This window comes from Lynx rufus, unplaced genomic scaffold (assembly GCF_022079265.1).
Source record: "Lynx rufus isolate CCGP_SWC_20201006 ecotype Redwood Valley unplaced genomic scaffold, mLynRuf1.p SCAF_14, whole genome shotgun sequence".
In the NCBI taxonomy this organism is placed as follows: Eukaryota; Metazoa; Chordata; class Mammalia; order Carnivora; family Felidae; genus Lynx; species Lynx rufus.
In genome coordinates, this window is record NW_025814828.1 from 56,247,989 (window position 1) to 56,262,295 (window position 14,307).

Here is a 14,307-nt window from a genome sequence, read left to right on the forward strand (position 1 = left end):
AATGAATATTTTTTTAATGTAACGCTGGATTTGATTTTCTGGTATCTTGTTGAGAATTTTTGCATAACTCTTCATCAGGAATATTGGCCTATAGTTATTTTTTTTATATATGAAATTTATTGTCAAATTGGTTTCCATACAACACCCAGTGCTCATCCCAAAAGGTGCCCTCCTCAATACCCATCACCCACCCTACCCTCCCTCCCACCCCCCATCAACCCTCAGTTTGTTCTCAGTTTTTAACAGTCTCTTAGCTTTGGCTCTCTCCCACTCTAACCTCTTTTTTTTTTCCTTCCCCTTCCCCATGGGTTTCTGTTAAGTTTCTCAGGATCCACATAAGAGTGAAAACATATGGTATCTGTCTTTCTCTGTATGGCTTATTTCACTTAGCATCACACTCTCCAGTTCCATCCACGTTGCTACAAAAGGCCATATTTCATTTTTTCTCATTGCCACGTAGTATTCCATTGTGTATATAAACCACAATTTTTTTATCCATTCATCAGTTGATGGACATTTAGGCTCTTTCCATAATTTGGCTATTGTTGAGAGTCCTGCTATAAACATTGGGGTACAAGTGCCCCTATGCATCAGTATAGTTCTTTTTTAGTGGATTCTTTGCCTGGTTTTGGAATCAAAGTAATGCTGAACTCTTATGAGGAGTTTGGAAGGTTTTCTTCCATCTCAATTGTTTGGAATAGTTAAAGAATAATAGGTAATAACTCTTCTTTAAATGTCTGGTAGAAATACTGTGGAAAGCCATTTGGCCCTGGAATTTTGTTTTCTGAGAGATTTTTGATTACTGACTCAAGTTATTTGATGATTATGGTTCTGTTAATTTTTTCTATTTCTTCCTGTTTCAGTTGTGGTACTTTGCATGTTTCTAGGAATTTATCCATTTATTCCAGATATGCTGAGTATGTTGGCATATTATTTTTCATAATGTTCTTTCATAGTTGTTTCTAATTCTGTGTTGTTGATTGTGATGACTCCTCTTTTATTTGGGATTTTATTTATTTGGGTCCTTTCTCTATATTTTTTTAAAGAAATCTGGCTAGAGGTGTATCAATTTTATCAATTCTTTCAAAGAACCAGCTCTTAGGTTTCTTGATCTCTTCTACTTTTTTATGTCTGTTTTTATAGCATTTATTTCTGCTATAATCATTATTATGTTCCCTCCTCTGGTCACTTTATTCTTTATTTGCTATTTTTCTTGTTGCTCCTTTATTTTTTTTTTTATTTAAAAAAATTTTTTTTAACGTTTTATTTATTTTTGGGACAGAGAGAGACAGAGCATGAACGGGGGAGGGGCAGAGACAGAGGGAGACACAGAATCGGAAGCAGGCTCCAGGCTCTGAGCCATCAGCCCAGAACCTGACGTGGGGCTTGAACTCACGGACTGCGAGATCGTGACCTGAGCTGAAGTCAGACGCTTAACCGACTGAGCCACCCAGGCGCCCCTTGTTGCTCCTTTAGATGTAAGATTAGATTTGTTTTGGGGACTTTTCTTGCTTCTCAATGTAGGCCTGTATTCCTTTATGCATTCCCATATGGCCCACCTGTGTTGAATCCCAAAGGTATTGGACTGCTGTGTTTTCATTTTCACTTATTTTCATGTATTTTTTTATATCTTCCTTTATTTTCTGGTTAAACTATTTATTCTTTTTTTATATTTTTAAATGTTTATTTATTTATTTTGAGAGACGGAGTGTGAGTGGTGGAGTGGCAGAGAGAGAGGGAGAGAGAGAATCCCAAGTAGGCTACACACAATAAGCACAGATATCAATGAGGGGCTCAATAACATGAACTGTGAGATCATGACCTGAGATGAAATCAACAGTCATTCACTTAACCAAATGAGCCATGCAGGCACCCCTAATCTATTTAATTTATCTATTAAATTATCCAGTTATCTATTTAAATTATCTAATTTAATCTATATTTATATATTAAAATTATATATATATTTATATTTTAATATAAATTTTAATATATTTTAAATTTTTCTTTATTTAAATTCAAGTTAGTTAACATAAAATGTAGTATTGGTTTTAGGAATAGAACCCAATGATTCATCACACACATATACAACCCAGTGCTCATCCCAACCCTTAGTTTTTCACTGTAGTTAAGAATCTCTTAGGGTTTGCCCCTCTCTGTTTTTATTTTATATTTCCTTCCCTTCCCCTATGTTCATCTGTTGTGTTTCATAAACTCGACATGTAAGTGAATCATAATATTTGTTTTTCTCTGCCTGACTTATTTTTTTAACATAATGCACTCTAGTTACAACCACATTGTTGCAAATGGCACGATTTCATTCCCTTTGATCAATGAGTAGTATTATATATGTCATATATTGTCCATTCATCAGTTGATGGACATTGGGACTCTTTCCAAAATTTTATTATTTCTGATAATGCTATTATAAACGTTGGGGTACATGTGCCCCTTCATATCAGCATTTTTGTATCGTTTGGATAAATATCTAGTAATGAAATTGTTGGGTCATGGGTAAGCTATTTTTTTTTTAATTTTTTGAGGAACCTCCATACTGTTTTCAGGGTGGTTGCACCAGTTTGCATTTCTACAAACAGTGGAAAAGAGTTTCCCTTTCTCTAGATCCTCACCAACAACTATTGTTTACTGAGTTATTAATTTTAGCCATTCTGATAGGTGTGAGGTGGAATCTCAATGTGGTTTTGATTTGTATTTCTCTGATGATGAAGTTATGTTGAGCATCTTTTCATGTGTCTGTTAGCCATCTGAATGTCTTCTCAGAAAACGTGTTTATTCATATCTTCTCACCATTTCTTCACTGGATTATTTGATTTTTTGGGTGTTGAGATTGATAAATTCTTCAGAGATTTTATACTAACCCTTTATCTGATATGTCACTTACAAATACCTTCTCCAGTTCCTTTGGTTGCCATTTAATTTTGTTGATAGTTTCCTTCACTGTTCAGAAGCTTTTCATTTTGATGAGGTCCCAGTAGTTCATTTATGTTTTTGTATTCCTTGCCTTGGGAGACATGTCTAGTAAGAAGTTGCTGTGCCTGAGGTCAAAGAAGTTGCTTCCTGTATTCTCCTTTAGGATTTTTATGGTTTCCTTCCTCACGTTTATATCTTTCATGCACTTTGAATTTATTTTTGTGCATGGTGAAAGAAAGCGGTCCAGTTTCATTCTTCTGAATATTGCTGTCCAGATTTCCCAGGACCATTTGCTAAGGACACTGTCTCTTTTCCATTGGATGCTCTTTCTTACTTTCTCAAATATTAGTTGGCCACACATTTGTGGGCCCATTTCTGGGTTATCTATTCTATTCCATTTACCTATGTGTCTGTTTTTGTGCCAGTATGATACTGTCTTGATGACTAAAGCTTACAGCTTTCTAATACAGCTTAAAGTCCAGAACTGTGATGCCTCCAGCTTTTTTTTTTTATCATTATTTTGGCTGTTTGGGATCTTTAGTGGTTCCACACAAATTTTAGATTTGTTTTTTCCTATCTCTGTGAAGAATGATGGTGCTATTTTGATAGCGATTGCATTGAATGTGCAGATTTCATTGGAAAATATAGACATTTTAGCAATATTTGTTCTTCCAATCCATGAGCATGGAATGTTTTTACATTTCTTTTTGTTTCCTTCAATTTCTTCCATAATATTTCTATAGTTTTCAACATACAGATCTTTTGCCACTTTGGTTAGGTTTATTTCTAGGTACCTTATGGTTTTTGGTGAAATTGTAAATGGGATCTATTCCTTGATTTCTCTTTCAGCTGCTTTATTATAGGTTTATATAAATGCAACTGATTTCTGTATGTTGATTATGTCCTACAACTTTGCTGAAATCTCATTTCAGTTTTGGAATTTTTTTTCCTGGAGTCTTTTGAGTTTTTGATATAGAGTATGATGGCATCCATGAAGAGTGAAACTTTGAGTTCTTACTCGCTTATTTGGATTCTATTTCTTTTTGTGGTCTGATGACTGAGGCCAGGACTTCCAGTGCTATGTTGAACAACAGTGGAGAGAATGGAAATCCCTGTTGTGTTCCTCACATTAGGGGAAAAGCTCTCAAGTTTTCCTTGTTGAGGATGATATTAGCTGTGGGTCTTTCATATATGGCCTTTATGATGTTGAAGTATATTCCTTATATCCCTATTTCTTGAGTGTTTTTACCAAGAAAAGATGCTGTATTTTGTCAAATGCTTCTTCTGCATTTATTTAGAGGATCGTATGGTTCTTTGTCCTCTCTTTTATTAATGTAGTGTATTACATTGATTGATTTGTGAATATTAAACCAGCACTGCAGTCCAAGAATAAGTCCTACTTGATCATGGTAATTATTTTAATGTACTGTTGAATTGGATTTGCTAGTATCTTGTTGAGAATTTCTGAATCCATGTTCATTCAGGGATATTGGTCTGTAATTCTCCTATTTTGTGGAGTCATTGGTTTTGGAATTGAGGTAATTCTGGCTACATACAATCACTTTGGAAACTTTCTTCCCATTTCTATTTTTTGGAACAGTTTGGGAATAGGTATTATCTCTTCTTTAAATTTCTGGTAGAATTTCCTTGGGAAGCCATCTCTCCAAGGACTCTTGTTTGTTGGCAGATTTTTGATAACTGATCATTTTCTCTGCTGGTTATAGGCTTAATGAAAATGTCTATATTTTCCTGATTTAGTTTTGGTGGTGATTGAGTTTCTAAGAATTTGTCCTTTTCTTCCAGGTTTCCCTGTTTGTTAGAATATAATTTTTCATAATATTCGCTTATAGTTGTTTGTATTTCTGTGGTATTTGTTGTGATTGCTCCTCTTTCATTCGTGATTTTCTCTAGGTTCTCTCTTTTCTTTTTGAAAGTTTTGACTAGGAGGTTATCAATTTTGTTTATTCTTTCAAAAGACAAGCATTTAGTTTCATTGATCTGTTTTACTGTTATTTCTTGTGTGTGTATTCGTTTGCTATTACATCATTTACTTTTGATCTAATCTTTATTATTTCCCTTCTTCACTGGCTTTAGTCTTTATTTGTTTCTCATTTTCTAGCTCCTTTTGGTGTAAAGTTAGGTTCTGTATTCGGGACCTTTCTTGCTTCTTCAGATAGGTTGAATTGCAATTTACATTCCTTTTAGTAGTGCCATTGCTGCTTCTGCAGCTTGCAGTCTCTTCATGGTACTGTTATCAATTTACATTTGAGTAATCATTCCTTTGGTGATATTAGTCATTACGTGATTGACTACTTTAACAGTATGGATAGACTCTGTTAGGGGGACTACTGCAACAGAGGCTGTGGCTAAGATGACAACCAATGAGATAAGGAAGGCAATGAGCCATCCAAAAGTCTTTTAGGCCTCCACCTATAAAGGGCTTGGGCTAAATCAGTGAGACAATTGGACGCTTCCCATTGCTTTGTTCGGTTTACTGGTAGCCAAATTTGAGGCTGTCTTTTCAAGATAAACGTATGTGAGACAAAGTTTTAGTAATATTATAATGGATGATATAGGCTGTGTACCAAGCCTGAGGAGGTACTTCAAAAACATAATGTGGGCTATCAAATGTTATACTAGCCAGCTTGATGGAAATTATGAAAACATAGGCATGAGGTGCACGGATCATGACACTGTCTGGGACATTTTGTGTGGGATTAATATAAAAGGTACCACTATTATTGGCATAATGCCCATGAGAGAGATTGCATAACAAAAAGAGAAGGCTAAAACACCATAAGTTGTAATGCCATGGGCTAGATGAATCTTTGTGTTCAATTCTTATTGGCCCTAAAAGCCTGCCATCAGTCCAATGGATGGAGAAGTTGCTAAGTTCTGAAAACCCAGTAGGTTTGTCTGCTGAAGTTAAGTGTCCTTGAAGACTCCAGTTAATGAGAGTAAGATTTTGAGAAAATTCCTCTTTATGGGAAAGGGCGGTCTGGCAGGGCTGTCAGATGACTCAAGAGCTACTAGGGACCATATATTCTTTATTTGGTAATGATCAATGGGGGGTGGATAAGAAACAATGGTTGAGTTGGATATAGCAAAGGAGGCTACTGAAATGAATGTCAAATCTGCCTTAAGGTCCTTTGTTTCAGGTATGTAGTGAATACATGTTTGTGCTGTGATTTTTAAATATCCAGAAGTGTTCATAGTTGTTACACAAATAGGAGGAAAAGGTGACATAAAAGGAACAGAAGTATTCAGCTTTAACTAATCTCTCCTTTCAGTAATATGGCCTTTAGGCAGAAGCCATTTGCCTTAATCCAAAGACAATCATTACTGGTTAGTGGTGGTTCTGTGTCCCACCATGTAACTGGCTTTAAAAAGGGGGGTCTGTGATATGAGCCCAATACAGTGATGAAAAAGCAGTAGCAGCCTGGATAAAGAAAAAGATTAAGCAAATCATTACCTTAGCTGAGTTTTGAAAAACCACAGCTAAATATGTTAAATCTTATTTTTCGGGGGTTGGTGGCACTCTGACATGGAGCATGACTTTGGTGGTATGTTGGTTGAACTTCTTAAGTTGACCCCAGGTGACACAATTTGCCTTGGTCATTTGTGCTCATGGTCTCCCTTGTTGTCTTTATAAGGACAAATTGGCCATCTGAGGTAGAGGGTTGAGGAGCTGATCTTTCCAACTTATGGTGTGGTTTAATCAGAAAGGCAGGTTCCCAGTGAGGTCCTGATGGGAGAAGAATACATGCATATCCCCTTCCTCATATTATCAGTTCATAAAGCCCTTTCCATGAATAATTGCCTTATATATCATTGAGTAAAACCTTGCCTTCTAGAGTCCAGCTGGGGGATGGCGTAAAATGCCATTCGATAGAGGTAAGAACATGGGAATCACAATTTAAAAAATTTAGGGTGTATAAGACATTATATAGTTAATTCCAAGGGGAAGCATTATGTAAGTTCCTCCTTTTGCTTTGAAGCATTTGTTTTAAAGTGGTGTGTTTACATTCTATAATAACTTGTCCAGTAGTGTTATATAGTATGCCTGTAATGTGTTGTATATTCCAATTTTGGAAGAATTCCTTTACCATGGAGGAAAGGTATCCAGGCCCATTGTCAGTTTTAATTTGTTGAGGTTTACTGGCTTGTGGAATGCATGTAAAAAATGGTGAATGATATTTTTTGCACTTTCTCTGAATCCTGAAAAGGTATCCACAGATATGCAGATATATTTGTGACCCCAAATTGGGCATAGTGTGTAATATCAGTTTGTGAAAACTGATTTGCATTTACACCTCTGGGGTTTATTCCCCATTGTTTTCATCCTCTTGATTGCTGTTGATAATCAGGTCAGGTATCAACAATGTGTTTAGCTTGATTAACTAAGATGGAATTGTTTAATAGGAGACTTATACGTTTGATGAAAAATACCATGTAATAATTGAGCAGTTTTAAAAGCCATATTGGGGGAAGATGGCGGAGTAGGAGGACACTGAGGTGACCGCGTCTTGTGGATCACTTAGATTCCACCCACACCTGACTAAATAACCCAGAAAATCGCCAGAAGACTAGCAGAACAGATTCTCTGGAGGCAAGCATAGAAGAGAGGCCCAGGAAGAGGGTAGGAAGGGCGGAGAGGCAGGGCGCACTACATGGACTGGAGGGAGGGAGCCGGGGCAGAGGGTCAGCCCGCCTGCAAAGCAGAGCCCCCAAGTCTGGCTTGCAAAAGTAGAGGGGCCAGATGGAGTGCGCTCTGACAGCAAGCTGGACTTAATATCTGGAAGGTTATAAGTTAACAGCTCTGCTCGGAGAATGGGAGGGCTGGAGGACAACGGGAGGGAGAGTTGTTGAGTCCCGGATGAGACAGCAGAGCTTGGCGGGGAACAAAGGCGCTCGCCAAAGCCATCTCCTTCGCCCATCCCCCAGCCAAAATCCCAAAGGTAACCAGTTCCTGCCAGGGAAATTGCTTGCACCATGCAAACACCTAACGCTGTGCTTCTGGGATCCATCACTCTGGCGGGTCTGACTACCTCCTGGTGCCGCAGGGCACCACCTGAAGAGGATCTCTGAAGAAAAAGCAAGCTGAGCCTGCCCCTCCTGCCACTGTGCAACTTGCTGATCCACCCCAGCTAATACACCAGCTCCCCAGCACCACAAGCCTGGCAGTGTGCAAGTAACCCAGACTGGCCACACCACCCCACAGTGAATCCTGCCCCTAGGAGAGGGGAAGAGAAGGCAGACACCAGTCTGACTGTGGCCCCAGCGGTGGGCCGGGGGCAGACATCAGGTCTGACTAAGGCTCCGCGCACCAATGCATGTTATTCAAGACAGCACAGGGGAAGTGCCCCGGAGTCCCACACCACTCCAGGGACTATCTAAAATGACGAAACTGAAGAATTACCCTCAAAAACAGGCCTGGAAATAACGACAGCTAATGAACTGATCAAAAACGATTTTAACAATATAACAGAAAGTGAATTTAGAAAAATACTCACAAAATTAATCGCTGGGCTTGAAAACAGTATAAAGAACAGCAGAGAATCTCTTGCTACAGAGATCAAGGGACTAAGGAACAGCAAGGAGGAGCTAAAAAATGCTATTAATGATCTTCAAAATAAAATGGAGACAACCACGGCTCGGATTGAAGAGGCAGAGGAGAGAATAGGTGAACTAGAAGATAAAATTATGGAAAAAGAGGAAGCTGAGAAAAAGAGAGATAAAAAATCCAAGAGTATGAGGGGAAACTTAGAGAACTAAGTGATGCACTAAAGAGAAATAAAATACGCATAATTGGGATTCCAGAGGAGGAAGAGAGAGGGAAAGGTGCTGAAGGTGTACTTGAAGAAATCAGAGCTGAGAACTTCCCTGAATTGGGGAAGGAAAAAGGCATGGAAATCCAAGAGGCACAGAGAACTCCCTTCAGACGTAACTTGAATCGATCTTCTGCACAACATATCATAGTGAAACTGGCAAAATACAAGGATAAAGAGAAAAAGCAGCTAGGGATAAAAGTGCTCTAACATATAAAGGGAGACCGATAAGACTCGAGACGTATCTCTCTACTGAAACTTGGCAGGACAGAAATGAATGGCAAGAGACCTTCAATGTGATGAACAGAAGAAAATATGCAGCCAAGAATCCTTTATCCAGCAAGTCTGTCATTTAGAAGGAGAGATAAAGGTCTTCCCAAACAAACAAAAACTGAAGGAATTCATCACCACTAAACCAGCCTTACAAGAGATCCTAAGAGGGATCCTGTGAGACAAAGTACCAGAGACATCACTACAAGCATGAAACCTATGGACATCACAATGATTCTAAACCCATATCTTTCGATAATAACACTGAATATAAATGGACTAAATGCGCCAACCAAAAGACATAGGGTATCAAAATGGATAAAAAAACAAGACCCATCTATTTGCTGTCTACAAGAGACTCATTTTAGACCTGAGGACACCTTCATATTGAGAGTGAGGGGATGGAGAACTATTTATCATGCCACTGGAAGCCAAAAGAAAGCTGGAGTAGCCATACTTATATCAGACAAACTAGACTTTAAATTAAAGGCTGTTAGAAGAGATGAAGAAGGGCATTATATAATAATCACAGGGTCTATCCATCGGGAGGAGCTAACAATTCTAAATGTCTATGCGCCGAATACAGGAGCCCCCAGATATATAAAACAATTACTCACACACATAAGCAACCTTATTGATAAGAATGTGGTAATTGCAGGGGACTTTAACACTCCACTTACAACAATGGATAGATCATCTAGACACACCGTCAGTAAAGAAACAAGGGCCCTGAATGACACATTGGATCAAATAGACTTGGCAGATATATTTAGAACTCTGCATCCCAAAGCAATAGAATATACTTTCTTCTCGAGTGCACATGGAAAATTCTCCAAGATAGATCATATACTGGGTCACAAAACAGCCCTTCAAAAGTATATAAGAATTGAAATCATACCATGCATACTTTCAGACCACAATGCTATGAAGCTTGAAATCAACCACAGGAAAAAGTCTGGAAAACCTCCAAAAGCATGGAAGTTAAAGAACACCCTACTGAAGAATGAATGGGTCAACGAGGCAATTAGAGAAGAAATTAAAAAATATATGGAAACAAACGAAAATGAAAATACAACAATCCAAATGCTTTGGGACGCAGCGAAGGCAGTCCTGAGAGGAAAATACATTGCAATCCAGGCCTATCTCAAGAAACAAGAAAAATCCCAAATACAAAATCTAACAGCACACCTAAAGGAACTAGAAGCAGAACAGCAAAGGCAGCCTAAACCCAGCAAAAGAAGAGAAATAAAGATCAGAGCAGAAATAAACAATATAGAATCTAAAAAAACTGTAGAGCAGATCAACGAAACCAAGAGTTGGTTTTTTGAAAAAATAAACAAAATTGATAAATCTTTAGCCAGGCTTCACAAAAAGAAAAGGGAGATGACCCAAATAGATAAACTCAAGAATGAAAATGGAATTATTACAACCAATCCCTCAGAGATACAAGCAATTATCAGGGAATACTTTGATAAATTATATGCCAACAACCTGGACAACCTGGAAGAAATGGACAAATTCCTAAACACCCACACACTTCCAAAACTCAATCAGGAGGAAATAGAAAGCTTGAACAGACCCATAACCAGCGAAGAAATTGAATCAGTCATCAAAAATCTCCCAACAAATAAGAGTCCAGGACCAGATGGCTTCCCAGGGGAGTTCCACCAGACATTTAAAGCAGAGATAATACCTATCCTTCTCAAGCTATTCCAAAAAATAGAAAGGGAAGGGAAACTTCCAGACTCATTCTATGAAGCCAGTATTACTTTGATTCCTAAACCAGACAGAGACCCATTTAAATAGAGAACTACAGGCCAATATCCCTGATGAATATGGATGCAAAAATTCTCAGTAAGATACTAGCAAAGCGAATTCAACAGCATATAAAAAGAATGATTCACCATGATCAAGTGGGATTCATTCCTGGGATGCAGGGCTGGTTCAACATTCGCAACTCAATCAACGTGATATATCACAGTAATCAAAGAAAAGATAAGAACGATATGATCGTGTCAATCGATGTAGTAAAGGCCTTTGACAAAATCCAGCACCCTTTCTTAATAAAAACCCTCGACAAAGTCGGGATAGAAGGAACATACTTAAAGATCATAAAAGCCATTTATGAAAAGCCCACAGCTAACATCATCCTCAATGGGGAAAAACTGAAAGCTTTTTCCCTGAGATCAGGAAGACGACAGGGATGTCCACTCTCACCGCTGTTGTTTAACATAGTGTTGGAAGTTCTTCCATCAGCAATCAGACAACAAAAGGAAATCAAAGGCATCAAAATTGGCAAAGATGAAGTCAAGCTTTCACTTTTTGCAGATGACATGATATTATACATGGAAAATCCGATAGACTCCACCAGAAGTCTGCAAGAACTGATACATGAATTCAGCAGAGTTGCGGGATACAAAATCAATGTACAGAAATCAGTTGTATTCTTATACACTAATAATGAAGCAACAGAAAGACAAATAAAGAAACTGATCCCATTCACAATTGCACCAAGAAGCATAAAATACCTAGGGATAAATCTAACCAAAGATGTAAAAGATCTGTATGCTGAAAACTGTAGAATGGTTATGAAGGAAATTGAAGAAGATATAAAGAAATGGAAAAACATTCCATGCTCATGGATTGGAAGAATAAATATTATCAAAATGTCAATACTACCCAAAGCTATCTACACATTCAATGCAATCCCAATCAAAATTGCACCAGCATTCTTCTCGAAACTAGAACAAGCAATCCTAAAATTCATTTGGAACCACAAAAGGCCCCGAATAGCCAAAGGAATTTTGAAGAAGAAGACCAAAGCAGGAGGCATCACAATCCCAGACTTTAGCCTCTACTACAAAGCTGTCATCATCAAGACAGCATGGTATTGGCACAAAAACAGACACATAGACCAATGGAATAGAATAGAAACCCCAGAACTAGACCCACAAACATTTGGCCAACTAATCTTTGACAAAGCAGGAAAGAACATCCAATGGAAAAAAGACAGCCTCTTTAACAAATGGTGCTGGGAGAACTGGACAGCAACATGCAGAAGGTTGAAACATGACCACTTTCTCACACCATTCACAAAAATAAATTCAAAATGGATAAAGGACCTGAATGTGAGACCGGAAACCATCAAAACCCTAGAGGAGAAAGCAGGAAAAGACCTCTCTGACCTCAGCCGTAGCAATCTCTTACTCGACCCATCCCCAAAGGCAAGGGAATTAAAAGCAAAAGTGAATTACTGGGACCTTATGAAGATAAAAAGCTTCTGCACAGCAAAGGAAACAACCAACATAACTAAAAGGCAACCAACGGAATGGGAAAAGATATTTGCAAATGACATATCGGACAAAGGGCTAGTATCCAAAATCTATAAAGAGCCCACCAAACTCCACACCCGAAAAACAAATAACCCAGTGAAGAAATGGCAGAAAACATGAATAAACACTTCTCTAAAGAAGCCATCTGGATGGCCAACAGGCACATGAAAAGATGCTCAATGTTGCTCCTCATCAGGGAAAAACAAATCAAAACCACACTCAGATATCACCTCACGCCAGTCAGAGTGGCCAAAATGAACAAATCAGGAGACTATAGATGCTGGAGAGGATGTGGAGAAATGGGAACACTCTTGCACTGTTGGTGGGAATGCAAACTGGGACAGCCACTCTGGAAAACAATGTGGAGGTTCCCCCCAAAATTAAAAATAGTCCTACCCTATGACCCAGCAATAGCACTGCTAGGAATTTACCCAAGGGATGCAGGAGTGGTGATGCATAGGGGCACTTGTACCCCAATGTTTATAGCAGGACTCTCAACAATAGCCAAATTGTGGAAAGAGCCTAAATGTCCATCAACTGATGAATGGATAAAGAAATTGTGGTTTATATGCACAATGGAGTACTACGTGGCAATGAGAAAGAATGAAATATGGCCCTTTGTAGCAACGTGGATGGAACTGGAGAGTGTGAGGCTAAGTGAAATAAGCCATACAGAGAAATACAGATACCATATGTTTTCACTCTTATGTGGATCCTGAGAAACTTAACAGAAACCCATGGGGGAGGGGAAGAAAAATAAAAGGGGTTAGAGTGGGAGAGAGCGAATGCATAAGAGACTTTAAAACTGAGAACAAACTGAGGGTTGATGGGGGGTGGGAGGGAGGGTAGGGTGGGTGATGGGTATTGAGGAGGGCACCTTTCGGGATGAGCACTGGGTGTTGTATGGAAACCAATTTGACCATAATATTCATATTTTGAAAAAAAAATGAAAGCCATATTGTAGCCACCAAATTGGTCTGCAATCTCATTTCCTTCTGTTAATGGACCAAGTAAGCCTGTATGTGATCTTGAATGATAAGATGAAAGTGTTTTCGTTTTTCTAGTAAGGCTTGTAAAGTTAAAAATAACGACAGCAAGGAGGATTCCTTTAATTCCTTAATCGTGGCCTGTTCTATATTCTGTATCACATAAACTAGATATTGAGAATCAGCTACAATGTTAATCGATTCGCTAGGAAACTGCTGTAAATGCGTAATGACTGCCTTTAATTATGTTGTTCGAGTAGGCCTTTGTCCTTTGGAGATTATGCCATTGTTGTTGAAACCAAGTAATGGCAGATTCAGTAGTTTTTCCTGAGCTATCTATAAAAACAGTGATTGCTTGTAAAATTGGCTGTGGAGATATCCTTTTGGTTAAAGTTATATTTAAAAGAAGTAATTGTTGGGGCGCCTGGGTGGCTCAGTCGGTTGAGCGTCTGACTTCAGCTCAGGTCACGATCTCACGGTTTGTGAGTTCGAGCCCCGCATCAGGCTCTGGGCTGATGGCTCAGAGCCTGGAGCCTGCTTCCGATTCTGTGTCTCCCTCTCTCTGCCCCTCCCCCATTCATGCTCTGTCTCTCTGTCTCAAAAATAAATAAACGTAAAAAAAAAAGAAGTAATTGTTGTAATAATTTGTCTTAGAGTAGATAATTTTGCTGAAAAATCTGCCATAGCACTTTGAAATTCCATAGATTTGGTAAAAATCCACTGTAAGCATTTATAAGACACCACAGGATATGTGAAATCAGGATCATATCCCATCAGTATTAACTACATTTAGCAGATTTTCTACTCTTAGAAACCATAGTCTCCAGTGAAAACTAAGTGGTAACCAATTGTGAACTGTTACACCAGATATTTTTAGATGACAAATTTATGAACCACTTACGCACAAAGCATGTTTACCAACAGATCCAAATAGCCTTAGTTTCTCTGCAATAAGAAATC